This window comes from Ovis canadensis, chromosome 5 (assembly GCF_042477335.2).
Source record: "Ovis canadensis isolate MfBH-ARS-UI-01 breed Bighorn chromosome 5, ARS-UI_OviCan_v2, whole genome shotgun sequence".
Taxonomy (NCBI): Eukaryota; Metazoa; Chordata; class Mammalia; order Artiodactyla; family Bovidae; genus Ovis; species Ovis canadensis.
The window spans coordinates 113021912-113039727 of NC_091249.1; positions in this window are offsets into that span (position 1 = coordinate 113021912).

The following is a 17816-nucleotide window of genomic DNA, read 5'->3' on the forward strand; positions in this document are numbered from 1 at the left end:
GTTCCATATCCAGTTCCAATTGTTGCTTCTTGACCAGCATACAGATTTCTCAGGAGGCAGGTCAGCTGGTCTCATATTCCCATTTCTTGAAGAATTTTCAAGTTTGTTGTGATCCACACAGTCAACGGCTTTAGCTTAGTTAATGAAGCAGAAATAGATGTTTTTCTGCAGATCATTTTTATTGATGTGTAATTTATTTACAATAAACTACAACCCTTTAAAGTTTACAATAGATTGAACTTTGAGCATTGTATGTAGCTATAGATCTTTTTTTCAGAATTAAGAATGGCTCTATCACCCCTAAAGTTTTCTCATTTCCCTTTGCATTCCATCATTTAGTCTCTTCCTGGCTTCAAGCAAGCAGTGATCTCATTTTGTCACAATAGATTAATTTTATTTTTTAGAAGTTTATATAAATGGAACCCAAGTTAATATATTCTTCTTTTCTGGATTATTTCACTCAGCATAATAAGTTTTAGATTCATCCATATTATATCAGTACTTTGTTCCTTTGTTGCTAAAGAATATCATTCAACTGTGGTAAATGTCACGCAGTCCTTATGAACTGATCTATGGTTGGTTTAGTTATTTCTAATTTGGAGCTGTTGTGTATAAAGCTTCTAACAATTGTATCTGAGTCATTCCCTGAAATGTATTCCTTTTCTTTGCAACAATTGTACCTAAGAGAAGAATGGATGGTATGGTGGATATAAGCTTAACTTTTAAAAATTTGGTCAATTTTTCAATGTGCTTATAGCATTTGTAGTCACACTAGCAGTCTGAAAGTTTCAGTATTTTATATAAACTGCTGATACTTTTAAAGAGCCTTCCTATTTTTATTAATTTTAACGAGCTTTTTGTGATATTTTATTATACTTTAAAATGTAATACCCCTGATGACAATGAGCAACTCTGTATGTCATTTATTGGTTTGCTATACACCTACTCAGTAAGTTGCTGTTCAAATATTTTACAAATTTAAATTGGGTTGTTTATCTTCCTAAGAAATTGTACGAGTTCTTATATATCCTGGATTCTGTCCTCTGACAAACTATTTCTCTTGCAGTAATTTTTTCTTTCTCTCTTTGGCTTTTCATTCTATTTAACTAAGAAGACAAAATCCATAGATCTTCATAAGTAACATAAGTCCACTATCAATGATAATCAGAGCAAGAGTGCAGGTAAAATATAATAAAATTCAGGTAAAAATATATTAAAAATGTATTTCTACCTCAGTTGTCAAGACTAATTATTTTTAATTAAATGTTTCTATCATTTCAAAGTTCAAGGAAAACTTGAGTTTCCAAGAGATTAAAAAATATGCATAGTGTCCGCATGCATGGTATGATATAGGAAAGTAGATGATAATTTTATATTCATTTAATGTTCTAATATCAGAATTATCCAAAGACTAATCTTTTTAAAATAATTCATTCACTACCTGTTAAAAACTCACTCTTAAAATATTCAAAATATTTTCAGAAACAAAATAACTTTTTGAGAACACAGCCTTTAGGTTTTTTTTTTTTTCCCTTTGATCTGGTTTACTGTAAGACAGTGGTATTTTCATATAAGATTCTACATTAGTATGTTATAATACACGGTTCCAGTTGAAATGTACAATGAAAATTCAGCCTGACTTTTCAGATAATTGTGAATATTCTTCTTTCAGTTCAGTTCAGTCCCTCAGTCATGTCCGACTCTTTGCGACCCCATGAATTGCAGCACACCAGGCCTCCCTGTCCATCACCATCTCCCGGAGTTCACTCAGACTCACGTCCATCGAGTCTCTGATGCCATCCAGCCATCTCATCCTCTGTCGTCCCCTTCTCTTCCTGCCCCCAATCCCTCCCAGCATCAGAGTCTTTTCCAATGAGTCAACTCTTTGCATGAGGTGGCCAAAGTACTGGAGTTTCAGCTTTAGCATCATTCCTTCCAAAGAAAGCCCAGGGCTGATCTCCTTCAGAATGGACTGGTTGGATCTCCTCGCAGTCCAAGGGACTCTCAAGAGTCTTCTCCAACACCACAGTTCAAAAGCATCAATTCTTCGGCTCTGAGCCTTCTTCACAGTCCAACTCTCACATCCATACATGACCACAGGAAAAACCATAGCCTTGACTAGATGGACCTTAGTCGGCAAAGTAATGTCTCTGCTTTTGAACATGCTATCTAGGTTGGTCATAATTTTTCTTCCTCCAAGGAGTAAGCGTCTTTTAATTTCATGGATGCAATCACCATCTGCAGTGATTTTGGAGCCCAAAAATTAAAGTCTGACACTGTTTTCAGTGTTTCCCCAACTATTTCCCATGAAGTGATGGGACCGGATACCATGATCTTCGTTTTCTGAATGTTGAGCTTTAGGCCAACTCTTTCACTCTCCACTTTCACTTTCATCAAGAGGCTTTTTAGTTCCTCTTCACTTTCTGCCATAAGGGTGGTGCCATCTGCATATTCCCCAATATGTTAGGTGCAATGTGGTGCTTCCTGAAATAATGTTTAACTCTTAGGAAAGAATGGAGGGAAATAGAAAGGGAAGAATAGCAGGGAGTGAAATTAGATTCAAAGATCTTATACTTACCTGTAATATTCTGTATAGTTTACTTTAAAAATCTGGACAATATCTGAAAAAAAAAATGCTGATGGGTGTCTATCTCATGAAGTCTCAAAAATCAGTGTCATAGGTCTCTGTGTAAATTCTCAAAATAATGTTTTTTTTTTTAATTTTAGTTTTTTATTTTTTAAATTTTAAAATCTTTAATTCTTACATGCATTCCCAAACATGAACCCCCCTCCCACCTCCCTCCCCATAACAACTTTCTGGGTCATCCCCATGCACCAGCCCCAAGCATGCTGCATCCTGCGTCAGACATAGACTGGCGATTCAATTCACATGATAGTATACATGTTAGAATGTCATTCTCCCAAATCATCCCACCCTCTCCCTCTCCCTCTGAGTCCAAAAGTCCGTTATACACATCTGTGTATAAAACATGGCTTTGTTAATTCTAAGGTAAATCAGTAATTATTTCAGAAAAAAAATGTTGCTTGAATTTTAATCTTGACAATTTACTTAAGAAATTAACCCTCTTTTGTAATAATTAAGAAAATTAATTGCAGTGAATTAAAAATAAAACTGCAAGGTAATGAAAATACAGGCAAGTATAATAGCATGGACAAAAGAAGTTTAAATTCTGAATATGAAAACATGGAGAGATACAGATTAATGTACATATATATATATATATATTGAAAATACCACAAAACTGAAAATAAGATTTTCTTTTAGATGATATATTCAAGAGCAATTGATTAAATTTTAACACTATGTGAAAAGCCAACCAGTAGGAAGAACAGGACCAGCTGTAATGAAATGACTGATTTCCTACTTTCAGGGCTGACTAGGTGTGTGACTTGGATGACCTATCATCTGCTTCTAACAGGTTCTGAAGCAATTGGGAAAAATCATTGGAGTTATGAGTCCTTATGTGTCCAGGAGTAAGTTGATCACAGCTAGATCTAAGTAATAAATTAATTTCACAGTGCTATGTCAATAATTTATGCACCCTGGAAGCCTAATTTTTTTTCCCCTCTTTCCCATTTAATAAAGGAGAATAAAAACGTTGTAGATTCCTTTGTTAAAAGTTCACATCCCCACACGAAAGCCAGATAGGCAGTGTGGGAGTGAGCATGACTCCCACAAGCTCCTCCCTCTTGCATATTAATCACTTATCCCCAATAGCAGAGTTGTATCTGTGTCTCTTCTATGGAACTGGTGTGCAATGCTTCTGGGAGAACACTTACCAAATCCGTAGGCAAGAAATCTTTGGAAATTGTTATTTTTTGTGTCTCTCTTCTCTTTGTTACTTGACAGGTAGAAGGATTTGAGGCATTTACCTATTTTGGTGGAGAACTTAAGTGATCACTTTGATCAACAATGTCAATAGAATTTCATTTTTGTTAACATTTTAATGCTTTCAAGTGCTTGTACCTACATTATTTCATTTGCTTTTTATCACATCTCTCGGGTGAAGATGAATTTATTTTAAAATTAAGGAGAATAAGACATTTAGAGACTTGCAGAAGCTCCTAAGGAAACACTAACAAAAGAAGAGCTTGAATCTCAGTTATTTTGACCCTTTTCAAACACTCTTCCTAAGATACCTTGTTTCTCATGATAAGCAGTGCTAGGGGCACTTGAAATAATACTTCCTAAAAATAATAATTCCAGTAGAATGGTGTTCTAGAAACATCATTGGTAAACAAACACATTAATTCAGAATTTATCTCTCAAAAGACAATCACATCAAATCATAATTAACAAATCTGTATATTGAATTTCCCCTGTTTAATCTAGTGTGTGATTTCTACTTCTTGATTAGACAGACCCAGACTGCTAGAGCTTTCAATTCACATAGTGTGGATGTGTCAAACTTGTCAAACAAGGGTAATTCCAGGCACTTGTTTAAATTCAAAAAATATAGAATTATTTTTTCAATAAATTCATTGCTTTCTCTCTCTCCTTTGCTCCAGGGGTACTATCTACACACAAGGCATACTAATGGATTCTTATAGCTTAAGAGCAAATACTCTGTTTGATATTAGCATCAGTTTAAACTTGGGCATCTATTCAATTATGCACTTTCAAGAAATTCTAAATTCTTTTACTGTCTTACTTTTCTTTCTCTGCAGGAAACACTCAGCAAATATGTGTGGAAAGAATACATAATGAGCCACTGAACTCTACTGTGTGTGCTTGGGCCCACCTTCTATAGTCATTAAAAATGATAGAAATTGCAGGAAAACAGTTATAGATTCTCATTAAATATTTAAAGAATTTTCCTAATAACTGAACATATCAATGATTTGAAAGAGAATACATATACCCTAAATTTATTCTTTCCTTGATCATCCTCCATGACACTCTATTTATATTTTTACTTGAAAAGAAATTATCTTTTGAAAGAACATACTTTTTCTTCATGTCCCCGTACTACATGCACACGCTTAAGGTACCTAGGAAAAAAATGCAATGCTCAAATAACAATGCATTTGATGTGTGTATATATTTAGCCACCTCCCATAGTTTTGATTAGCTTATTGACTACTTTAAATCAAACCACTTAAATCATTTAACAAACATCCACGTACCTACTCATTTGGACTATGTTACTATGTATTTGTGTTCTGAGAGTTAAGCTACTAAATTTACTGAGTTATTTGAATTTTTTCAGGATTAGAAGGCATTAAAGCAATTTAAATTTATTTTAGTTGATTTATTTCAACACTGGCTTTATATTTGTGACAAATAATATTTCCTTTTAAAACATTCTTTATTAACTTTGAAGTGTTTAACTAAATAAGAAATAGAATCTTCATTATTCCCTTATATGAACTCCTTTCCTTTTCTTAATGTTTAAGGATGACAATATTGCTTTGATAAGATTTTAATCAAACCTGCATACGCAAGACTCCTGTCTGGTACTCAGAAGAAACGGCCGTGTTTGTCCTTCAACAACTACTTCCATGATGTATACCCTCAAGATGGGTGTCAATGTTTTAGATATATAAATTAGTTTTTCTTGGCCTAGAAATGTCCAGTTATATTTAAATAGTATATACATGAGGCTTAAAACACCCCGTATGTGTGTGTGTGTGCTCAGTTGCTCAGTTTTGTCTGACTTCTGTGACCCCATGGACTGCAGCCTGCCAAGTTTCCCTGTCCATGGAATTTTCCAGGCAAGAATAGTGGAATGAGTTGCCATTTCCTACTCCAGGGGATATTCCCAGCCCAGAAATTGAACTGAATCTCTTGTGTCTGCTCCATTGGCAGGCAAATTCTTTACCACTAGCGCCACCTGGGAGTCCTAAGATTTCATTAAATAGTTCAAGATTTATGGTGAATAACTTTTATTCTCTCTGTATATTTATGAAAAGAGTAGGTTACTTTCAGAATGCTGTATATAATTTACATGATTTATCAAAGTTATATATGTCTGTAATATGTAGACTAATTTTCCTGCTTGGAAATATTCCATGTGAAAAATTATAGTGGAAAATTGATATATCAATACATTAACATCACTAAGACTGAGACTTTAAATTTTAAATGATCTAATCATCTAAATTCTCCAGTAAATCACTTAGAGCTTGGAGTAAGTCACTTAAGTCATCCTGTTAGTTCTTTTAAGCCATTACATGTTCCATTTCTACTCAACAGGATTATTAGTAAAAATAGTAGAATTCTTTTACGATTAAATTTTTTGCTGTCTATGCCTCTTCTCTGTTTTTTCTTGCTCTCTACTTGACTGCAAACTATGGAGGACATGGAAGACCTCCCAAGAATACTTCACTAAAATCCTAGGTGTGAAACCAATTCAATGTAAAACAACAACAACAACAAAATAGGCAAAGGACCTGAACAGGCATTTTTCCAAGACGACAGACAGCCAACAGGAACATAAAAAAGCTCATATCACTCATCATCAGAAAAATGTAAACCAAAACTACAATGACTTATCACCTCACACCTATTAGAATCCCCATCATTAAAGTCTACAAATAACAAACATTGGCAAGGATGTGGAGTAAAAAGTATCCTTGTATACTGCTGGTGGGAATGTAAATTAGTGCAACCACTGCGGAAAGTAATAGGGAGGTTCCTCAAAAAGCTAAAAATATAACTACCACATAGTCCAACGATTCCTCTCAGAATATATACCCAAAGGAATCAAAAACACCAATTCAAAAAGATACATGCATTGCAATATTCAAAGCAGTGTTATTTACAATAAGCAAGATAGAGAAGCAGCCTAAATGTCCATCAACAGATGAATGAGTAAAGGAGGTCGTGTGTGTGTGTGTGTGTGTGTGTTTATATAATGAAATAGTACTCATCCATAAGAAAGAATGAAAGTTTGCCATTTGCAACAACATTGGATGGACCGGGAGGATATTATGTTTTGTGAAATAAGTCACACCAAGGAAAGTGAATACTGAATGTTATCACTGATAAGGGGAATCTAAAATATAAAGTAAAACTGGTCAATATAACGAAAAAAGAAACAAATTCACAGATATAGAAAACAAACTAGTGGTTACCAGTTGGGAGAGAAAAGTGGAGAGGGGCAGGATCAGTTCAGTTCAGTTCAGTCGCTCAGTCATGTACGACTCTTTGCGACCCCATGAATTGCAGCAGGCCAGGCCTCCCTGTCCATCACCAGCTCCCGGAGTTCATTCAGACTCACGTCCGTCGAGTCCGTGATGCCATCCAACCATCTCATCCTCGGTCGTCCCCTTCTCCTCCTGCCCCCAATCCCTCCCAGCATCAGGGTATTTTCAAATGAGTCAGCTCTTCGCATCCGATGGCCAAAGAGTTTCAGCTTCAACATTAGTCCTTCCAATGAACACTCAGGACTGATCTCCTTTAGGATGATGGACTGGTTGGATCTCCTTGCAGTCCACAGAGCAAATAATATTTTATTAAAAATATTTAAATGGAGTAAAAACTACAAAGACTTTGAATCACTATTTATACAAATGAAATTAATATTGTAAGTCAACTACACCTCAGTAAAAAAATTATATATATATATTATATTACATATATATATGGCATGGCTAGCATACTGCTGTCCATGGAATCACAGAGTCAGACACGACTGGGTGACTGACCAACAAAAACAGCATACAACAACAACAACAACTTAACAATCTTAGGTGTTAAGTTTTTCATGCTGGATTTCCAAAGTCTTCCTACCATGTTACCAGATAATTATAAATTTCACTTTTTCCTTTATAAATTATTTATAGTACTGGTACACAGCACATTTTAGTGGGAGGCCTAAATTTTTCATGAAGACATTTGCTCCTTTCAATTAGAAGGTGCTTGAAATGGAGAAAGTAAATTGTAGTAATAAAGTATACTGCATTATAAACCCATCTGTGTTTTAAGGTGTGTGTTGAAAGTCGCTCAGTCATGTCTGACTCTTTGTGACCCCATGGACTGTAGCCCACCAGGCTCCTCTGTCCACAGAATTCTCCAGGCCAGACTAATGGAGCGGGTAGCCATTCCCTTCACTAGGGGACCTTCCCAACCCGGGGATCGAACCCAGGTCCCCTGCACTGCAGGTAGTCTCTTTACCAGCTGAGCTACCAGGGAAGCCCAAGAATACTGGAGTAGGTAGCCTACCCCTTCTCCAGGGGATCTTCCTGATCCAGGAATTGAAGCTGGGTCCCCTGCATTGCAGGTGGACTCTTTACCAGCTGAGCTACCAGGGAAGCCCAAGAATACTGGAGTAGGTAGCCTACCCCTTCTCCAGGGGATCTTCCTGATCCAGGAATTGAAGCTGGGTCCCCTGCATTGCAGGTGGACTCTTTACCAGCTGAGCTACCAGGGAAGCCCAAGAATACTGGAGTAGGTAGCCTACCCCTTCTCCAGGGGATCTTCCTGATCCAGGAATTGAACCCGGGTCCCCTGCATTGCAGGTGGATTCTTCACCAGCTGAGCTAGCACGTTCTTTATTTAGATCTGCCTTGGCTTCCCTTCAGATATTTGCTCAAATACTACCTTCCCAGTGAAGTCCTCCCTAACTACCTTACCTGAAATTATAACCCCCCTCTCTGATATTTCCTATTCTAGTTACTGAATGTGTTTTTCTCCATTGCATTTGCCATGTTCCAATACAGTGTGTGTGTATGTGTGTGTGTGTGTGGGGGGGGGGTATGTGTGTGTGTGGGTGGGTGTGTGTGTGAGTGTTGATGTTATCAGATAAAAAGGAGGATTCCTGTTAAATTTTATTTTGAGATATAAGTATGTCCAATTATATCCTACTGCCTAGGATATAATCATAACATTATTTGTTGTTTATCAAAATTCACATTTAAATGCATTTTAATATGTAATATATGGAACATACATTGAAAACACAATATAATGTATATTATTTAACTATGCAATATTTTGGATGTATTTATACTAAAATTTATTTGCTATTCATCTGAAATTAAAATTTAACTGGGTATTTTGCCTATTTTAAATAAATTTAGCCATCTGTGGGTGCATGTGTGTTACTAACTAGAATGTAATTTCTACCAGGGGATTTTTGCTGTTTTGTTCCCTGATGTTGAGGTGAACAAATAAACAGAGGTGTTCAGGAGTACCTATTTAAGAGTGAATTAAGTTTCTTAACCCTTTATAATCTATATTTTAATATAGATTAAATTAGAACATTAATATCTACCTACAGGTATTTTGTATCATTTGAAAGAAATAATTAATGCAAATAGTTTTTCACAGTATCTAGCAAGGTATTAAGTAACATTTTTTTTTTCCATTCAAATTTGCTTTTATTTCCATGTTCAGCCTTTCAAAAGCCTTCTGAGAGAATGGTAGTAAGTATCTGACGATTTTTCCTTCTTTTGCATTTAAATAATACATTATTATTTAATGCAATAATAGACCATCATTATTATTGCCATTGTTCTTAATCCTAACAAGGGCCCCTGAATATTCAGGGTAAATTTTTCTCAAGACCTTAACTTTTTTTTATATTAAAAATGTAATTAACTACTTTCCGTAAATTCAGCTCAATGGAGATTCACTTTGCTTCTGAAGGACATATTTAGCATTTATTAAGTCACTTTTGGAGTTCAAGAATATTTTTCCATTTTTTGAAGGTGTCAAAATAACAGATTTATTTTCATTTCTCAGTTGTGAAAAAATAAGATGGGCCAAAGAAATCTATAAAGGTTTGGACTGAACCTATAAAATGACACTCTCAAATGTTGTTTCTCTATTTCAAGCAGAAGTCTGTTATAGACAGGAGGAAGATATAGGTGGTGGGAATGGCTTAAAAAGCACCTGCAAACTATTTTTAAACAGCACCCTTTCAAAACTTACAATTTCCTTGTTTTCTGAAATAAGTCCGATAAAAGATCAACACATCAAATGCACTTTAATACATTAAGTGCTGATTCTCTTTTATAAGGACACTCATCTAAAGAGCTGAGAGTGCTGTGACGGGATAGGGTTGGGTCCTCTGGAAAACAGAGTGCCATCTCCTCTTTCACTAATAATATAGAGGCATGGACTTTGTATATCTGTCAGACATTTTGGCTTTTTTTTTTTTTTTCAGCTCATCATCGTGGTTTCTTCAGAAATCAAGTTTACATAAGTTTAAGCAATAGGCACATGCTGGAAAGTAAGAAATATTCTGAGATTTCATATAAGCACACTCTAACTTACCTGTTTTGTAAATCTGGACATTCACAAAGTTGTTTTATTTTTCATGATTGGAAAACAGCTGGTAAGCATCAGAAAGACTTAAAGCCAGATATGACAATTTTTGTTGTGATTATATCATTGATAAAATTAGACAGATATTTAATGTTCCATTTGGTAACATGCATTATTAATAATATTATATTGATCAAAAGATACCAAATTAAAAAAGGATATACTACACCCTGTTGACTCAGGCAGTAAAGAATCTGCCTGCAATGTGGGAGACCTAGGTTGATCTCTGGGTCGGGAATATCCCCTAGAGGAGGAAATGGCAACCCACTCCAGTATTTTTGCCTGGGAAATGCCAAGGACAGAGGAGCCTAGTGGGCTATAATCCATGGGGTTGCAAAGAGTCGGACACAATTGAGCAACTAACACTTTTACTTTGATACTATACTCATTTTTGCATTTTTATAAGTACACTTACATATCAGAATCCTCATGGTTCCTAATTTGGTATAAAAATAAATATACACTTGAGTTTTCACACAAATGACTTTAATAACAGACATACAGAAGCACTCTGTTTCTGAATTTTCCAGTACCTAGTCTCTGTGGTCGAAGCAAATGAACAGAGGTAATGAGCATGCACTTCAGACTCCTGTCTAGCCCCTTCCTACTGATATAATCCTGCAAAAGCCGCTTATTATCAAAGTCCGACATTCACTAATGGGGGAGTATGATAGTATCAGACTCAAAGACATTTTGTGATGATATAGTGATGTAGCTCATGTAAGTTGCTTACTATCAAACTTTTTATATAGTATGCGTGCAGGCGTGCTAAGTTGCTTCAGTTGTGTCCGACTCTTTGCCACCCTATGGAATGTAGACTGCAAGGCTTCTCTGTCCATGGGGATTCTCCAGGCGAGAATACTGGGTGGGTTGCCATGCTCTTCCCCAGGGGATCTTTCAGGCCCAGGGAACGAACCTGTGTGTCTTATGCCCCTAGCATTGGTAGATGGGTTCTTTACCACTAGTGCCCCCTGGGAAGCCCTTTATATAGTATAAAACACATAATTGCAATTCTTAGTATCATTTTCATCATATGTACATAACCCCTGTAGGGGAGCAAAATTTGCCGTCCAAAAATATCTTGTTGGTACGAGAATTATTTCAATTGGAAATAATCAAGGCCCCAAGAGACTCAGGAAGAAACTTTGACCTTTCCCTTAAATGTCTGAAAGAATGTAGCTGCCGCTGCTTCTAAGTTGCTTCAGTCGTGTCCAACTTTGTGCAACCCTATGGACAGCAGCTCACCAGGCTCCTCTGCCCACAGGATTCTCCAGGCAAGAGTACTGGAGTGGGTCGCCATCGCCTTCTCCAGAAAGAATGTAGATGGAGCACCAATTCCAGGAAGGGGGTTGTCACCACAGATAAGGACAGTGTGAACTAGGGGTGACATAGGTGGGAATCCCTGGGTCAGGGATAAACCTAGCACAGTCTGTTTGCTCTAAGCCCCCTCTGAGTCCATTGTCCCCATCTGGCCCAGCGAACATTCGTTCACCAAATACTTCCTTTTCCATCTCTATGTGGATTGCCTGTTTCCTCTTTGAAGTCCTAAACCACTATCCCCAACATCCTCTTCTGTCTTTAGCTCAAGATATTTAAGGTGAGGGTTATGGCCATTTTGGCAAGTATTCAGTTTTTCTGGGTCTCTCTCATGTATACATGTTATAAACTTTCATTTGATTTTTCTCCTTTTAAAGTGCCCCATGTTAATTTCATACTTTGACCAGCAAGTAAAACCTAGAATGGTCTTCCTGCTAACCCCACTCTGAGTATGAACTCATGACCCCTTTGGCAGTTATTACTATTACTTTAATCTCATTATTTTAGTTGTTATTAAAGATATTAATGTTTTCACGTTACAGATGATCTTTCATACTACACAAATATATATGTATATGTTCCATTTTACACACACATATCTTTTATATGCCATGCTTACATTTTTGAGAAGAGAATTGTCATAAATTTTAATAGCATTTTCATATTTTAAAGGAGGAAAAATAGGCTATTTGAAAATTACTTCTATCCATGTAGTTTGCAGAATGGTGATTCCTACTCTGCTTTAGTAGAAGTTTTATACTTTGTAACTTCTACTGTGCTTACAAAAACTTGTGATTTAAGTAACATATGTAAATAAACTTAAGTGGTATTTGCATACTAAGGCTCATTTAATCATAATATTCATAATCAAGTAAAAATCACTTTAGGTAAGTGAGGCTTTAATGAATGTAGTAAATTAGCTTTAATTTTCAAATGAGGGCTTTTAAAATTTGAGTAGGAAATAGAAAAAAATCATTGATCATTTTTTTTTCCAATTTTAAAGAAAATATTGGAAGCTGACAAGTTTAGTTCAACCACTCTGTCTCTGAAAATAAAGTTTTATGATAACTTACTGACCTAATGTATAATAAATAACAGTGTAATAAATAATATTGATAGTCTATGTTAATTAGTCAAATGACTGACAGCCTTTTAAAATGATAAAATTTTAACTTCCAGTTAGTAACCATCTGATATATAAAAGCACATTCAACTGAAAATAAATCATACAACTTACATTTCCTGGAAAAATGTATCAAGCATATGCATGAATATAATGCATATTGGTTTCTTATACTCAGTTTATCAAGAAAATTAGTAACAGGAACTCAACAGTTTCTAATTCTTTTTGAAACAAAGCAAAGAGTTAACAAATAATTCAACTTAATAAGGCATAACTCATTTGATGGTATTTAGCTTTATTGTTCTCTTCCAGAGAAGAGAATTTGCTTTCTTTTTTAAACAAATTGCACGTTTGTGGCACTCTGCTCAAGCAAACTTATTGGTGTTATTTTTCCAACAGCATTTGCTTACTTCCTGTCTCTGTCACATTTTGATAACCCTTGCAATATTTCAAACCTCTTCATTATTATTTTATTTAATAGAGTGTTCTGTGAAAAGTAATATTTGATGCCTCTACTGTAACTGTGAGGGGTGCCATGAACCACGCTCTTATAAGACAACAAACTTAATTAATAAATGTGTGCATTCTGACTGCTCCACTGCCGGGGACCAGCGTGAGGAACTCCGCCCACGGCAAAGGCCATGAGGAAGGAGGCTTGGCATATGCAAAGGCGTGATCAAGCCTCAGGAAACCCCTGTTCCCGAGCATCCAGCCCCAAACCAGAGTCTGTTTTATGCTCTCCCCCATAACTGCTTTTCTCGGAGAAGGAGTAAACGTGCAGCTCCAAGGCAATAAAAATTCCTGGGCGTGACAAGAGTGTTTCAGCTTACGGACTCCTCTGCAGGTTATCTAGCCCGCCTGTATAGGTTCGTCCGGCCACATGTGATTGTTTACAGCCTCCCAATTTGAGAGGCACAAGATATTTTAGACTTACTAAAGGCAAATTCTTTTGGGGAGTTGGAAATTATTACTATAGTGGGTTGGTTAGGAATTATATTGGTGAAGGGTTTTTCATTTGTTGTGCCAATAATTGCTGCTAATTCCCTGCCCTGGGTGTGACAAGCATGTCTTAGGTCAAACCTCTCTGCTGACAGACTAGCTTGTGTGACAGGATTATCCATACTCCTGCCACTACGCACATGATTGTTTACTACCTCTCAACCATAAACAGCACAGAGAGTTTTGGAGTATTTTGAGAGTCTTAATTAGCATAGGGCTTTTTCTTCTTGTTGAGTCAATGATTGCCACCAGGCCTCCATATCCTTAGGCACCTGGGAATATATTAATCAATGTATTTGGAATATAGAAAAGGAAATATAGTAGTTTTTAAGGTTAGCAATAGTAGACTTTTTGAGTTAATGAATTTTCTCTTTTGTAATAGATCACTGTACTTAGTTATAAATCACTGTGTCCTTGCTATGTAAAAATGTAACTTTATCACTATCTTAAGTCTAAATAGATTTTAAGGGGAGCATTGGTGAAAGGATTTTCATTTGTTGGGTTGATGTTTGCTGCTAAATCTCCATATTCACTGCCCTTATAATGAATATAACTAGCATATAGGAGAAATAAGCATTAACCTTTAAGCTTATAGGAGAAATAAGTATTAACCCTTAAGATTAATCCTGTTAACCTTGGGTTAAATAAATTCCTTTCTTGATTGTAACTCACTACAGCCTCACCCTATAGGAATGTAACTTTATTTGGAGGGTGGTGCCTGGTTTAAGAAAACACACCCTTGGAAGAAATAAGTTTTTTGGTTATCAGAAAGAAAGGATCATAAAATGTCAGCAGGTCTCACTCATGGCCAGAAGATGATGTAAAATCCCTAAGACCTTTTTATGTGAAGCACCTGATTTTGATAAAGGTCAGGACTGCTGACCCCCACGTGACTCTGTATTCATCCCTATGTGTAACAAAAAGTATATAAGCAAACCCAAAAATAAAGAAATTGGATCAGTTTCCGGAAAGACTGATTTCCCCATGTCGTTTCTTTCTTGCTCCCCGTTTTTCTGGCTGAATTCCCATCTGGAGCATGGATGCTATTCCACGTAAACCAAGTTATTCAGCCTCTTTTTCTCCACTAATTTTCCTACTGCACTATCCGTTTCTAATCTCTCTATATATCTGTGATTAAATATGCATTTTTCCAAGGACGCCAACTCCATCCCACCTTTGAATCACCCTGGATCAACCGGGGCTGGACCCCGGCACTCCACCAACCAGCCGGTCATTCCTCTCTCCCTGCTTGTGCCTCTGTGTTCCCTGAGACCCACTATCAAAAGTAGGCTAATAACCAACCATGCAGCGACCTCTGCAATTTCAAGTGAAAGGAGGAATCACACATCTCTCACTTTAAATCAAAAACTCGAAAAGATTTTTAGTAAGGAAGGCATGTCAAAAGCCAAGATTGACCAAAATCTAGGCTTCTTGTGACAAATGGTTGCTCAAGTTGTGAATGCAAAAGGAAAGTTCTTAAGAAAATTTAAAGTGTTACTCCAGTGAACAAACAAATGATTAAAAAAAAAATTGAAACACCTTATTGCTGATATGGGGAAAGTTTCAGTGGTCTGAATAGATCAAACCACACACAACAGCTCTGCAAGCCAAAGCATAGTCCATAGCAAGGCCCTAACTCCTTTCAACTATATGAAGGCACAGAGAGTTAGGGAAAAAAACCTACAGAAGAAAAGTTAGAAGCTGGCATAGGCTGACTTATGAGGTTTAAAGAAAAAAGCCATCACCATAACACCAAAGTGCAAGGTGAAACGGAATGAATTGGTGTAGAAACTGCAGCAAGTTATTCAGATCAAGCTAAAATAATGAATAATAGTGGCTACATTAAAAAAATAGATTTTCGATGTTGATAAAATAACCCTCTGTTTGAAGAAGATGCCATCTAGGACTTTCATGGTAAGAGAAAAGACAATGCTTGGCCTCACAGTTTCAAAGGACAGACTAACTCTTTGGTTATGGGCTAGTATAACTGGTGACTTGAAGCTGAATCCAAAATGTCTGGGGTTCCTAAGGATGCTAGTAAATGTATTCTGCCTCTGCAGAATACAGCCTGGATGACAGCACATCTGTTTACAACATGATTTACTAAATATTTTAAGTCTACTATTGAGATCTAAAGCTCAAAAAATAAAAAAAGATTTATTTCAAAAATTACTATTCATCGCAAATACACCTGGTCACTCATGAGCTCTGACGGAGCTGTACAATAAGATTCATGTTGTTTTCATGCCTGCAAACACAACATCCATCCTGCAGCCCATGGATTCAAGGAGTAATTTTGACTTTCAAGTCTCATGACTTAAGAAATACATTTCATAAGGCTATAGCTGCCATAGATCGTGACTCCTCTGATGTATCTGGCCAAAGTCAATCAAAACCTTTCTGAGGAGGCTTCACCATTCCAGGTGTCATGAAGATCATTGATGATGCAAGGTAAGATGTTAAAATAGCAATAGGAACAGAAGTTTGGAAAAAGTTGATTCCAGTTCTCATGAATGACTTTCAGGAGTTCAAGACTTCAGTGAAGGAAGTCATCATAGATGTGGGAGAAGCAGCAAGGCAAATAGAACTAGAAGTGGAGCTTGAACGTGACTGGATCACTGCACTCTCACAATAAAACCCTAACGGATGAGGAGTTGCTTTTTTGGATGAGAAAAGAAAGCGGTTTCTTGAGATAGAATCCACTTCATGGGAAATAGATGGGGAAACAGTGGAAACAGTGTCAGACTTTATTTTTTGGGGCTCCAAAATCACTGCAGATGGTGATTGCAGCCATAAAATTAAAAGACGCTTACTCCTTGGAAGGAAATTTATGACCAACCTAGATAGCATATTCAAAAGCAGAGACATTACTTTCCAACAAAGTTCCCTCTAGTCAAGGCTATGGTTTTTCCTGTGGTCATGTATGGATGTGAGAGTTGGACTGTGAAGAAACCTGAGCGCTGAAGAATTGATGCTTTTGAAGTGTGGTGTTGGAGAAGACTCTTGAGAGTCCCTTGGACTGCAAGGAGATCCAACCAGTCCATTCTGAAGGAGATCAGCCCTGGGATTTCTTTGGAAGGAATGATGCTAAAGCTGAAACTCCAGTACTTTGGCCACCTCATGCGAACAGTTAACTCATTGGAAAAGACTCTGATGCTGGGAGGGATTGGGGGCAGGAGGAGAAGGGGACAACAGAGGATGAGGTGGCTGGATGGCATCACCGACTCGATGGATGTGAGTCTGAGTGAATTTCGGGAGTTGGTGATGGACAGGGAGGCCTGGTGTGCTGCATTTCATGGGGTCGCAAAGAGTCGGACACGACTGTGTGACTGAACTGAACTGAACTGAACTCCTGGTGAAGACACTATAAAGACTATTGAAATGATGACGAAAGATCTAGAATACTACATAAACTTATGTGATAAAGCGGCAGCAGATTTTGAAAGAACTGGCTTTAATTCTGAAAGAAGTTCTGAGGGCAAAATGCTATCAAACGGAACTGCACGTTACAGAGAAATTGTTCATGAAAGGAACAATTGATTGATGTATAGAAGACTTATTGTCTTATTTTAAGAAACTGCCATAGTCTCCCCAACCTTCAGCGACTACCACCGTGATCAGTCCGCAGCCATCATTACTGAGGAAAGACCCTTCTCCAACAAAAAGATTTTGATTCACTGAAGGCTCAAATGATGATTGGCAATTTTTAGCAATAAAGCATTTTTAAATTAAGGTTTATACATATTTTTAGGCTTAATGCTATTTCACACTTGATAGACTATACTATTATGTACTCATAACTTTTATAGGCAATGAGAAACTGAAAAATTAGTGTTACTTAGTTTATTGCAACATTAAGTGTATTACAATATTACATTTCTTGCAGTGTCATGCCCAACCCACAGTACTTTCAAGGTACGCCTATATATTGTAGCCACCTATCTATATGTGATGGTAAGGATATAATTTTTAAGAATATGGAGGAGCTGAGTCAGAAGACCTCTGTTTCAATTCTGGAACCGCAATTGCTCTGTGATCTTGGGTAAATTATTTAACTCATTTAATACCCAATTTTCTCATCTT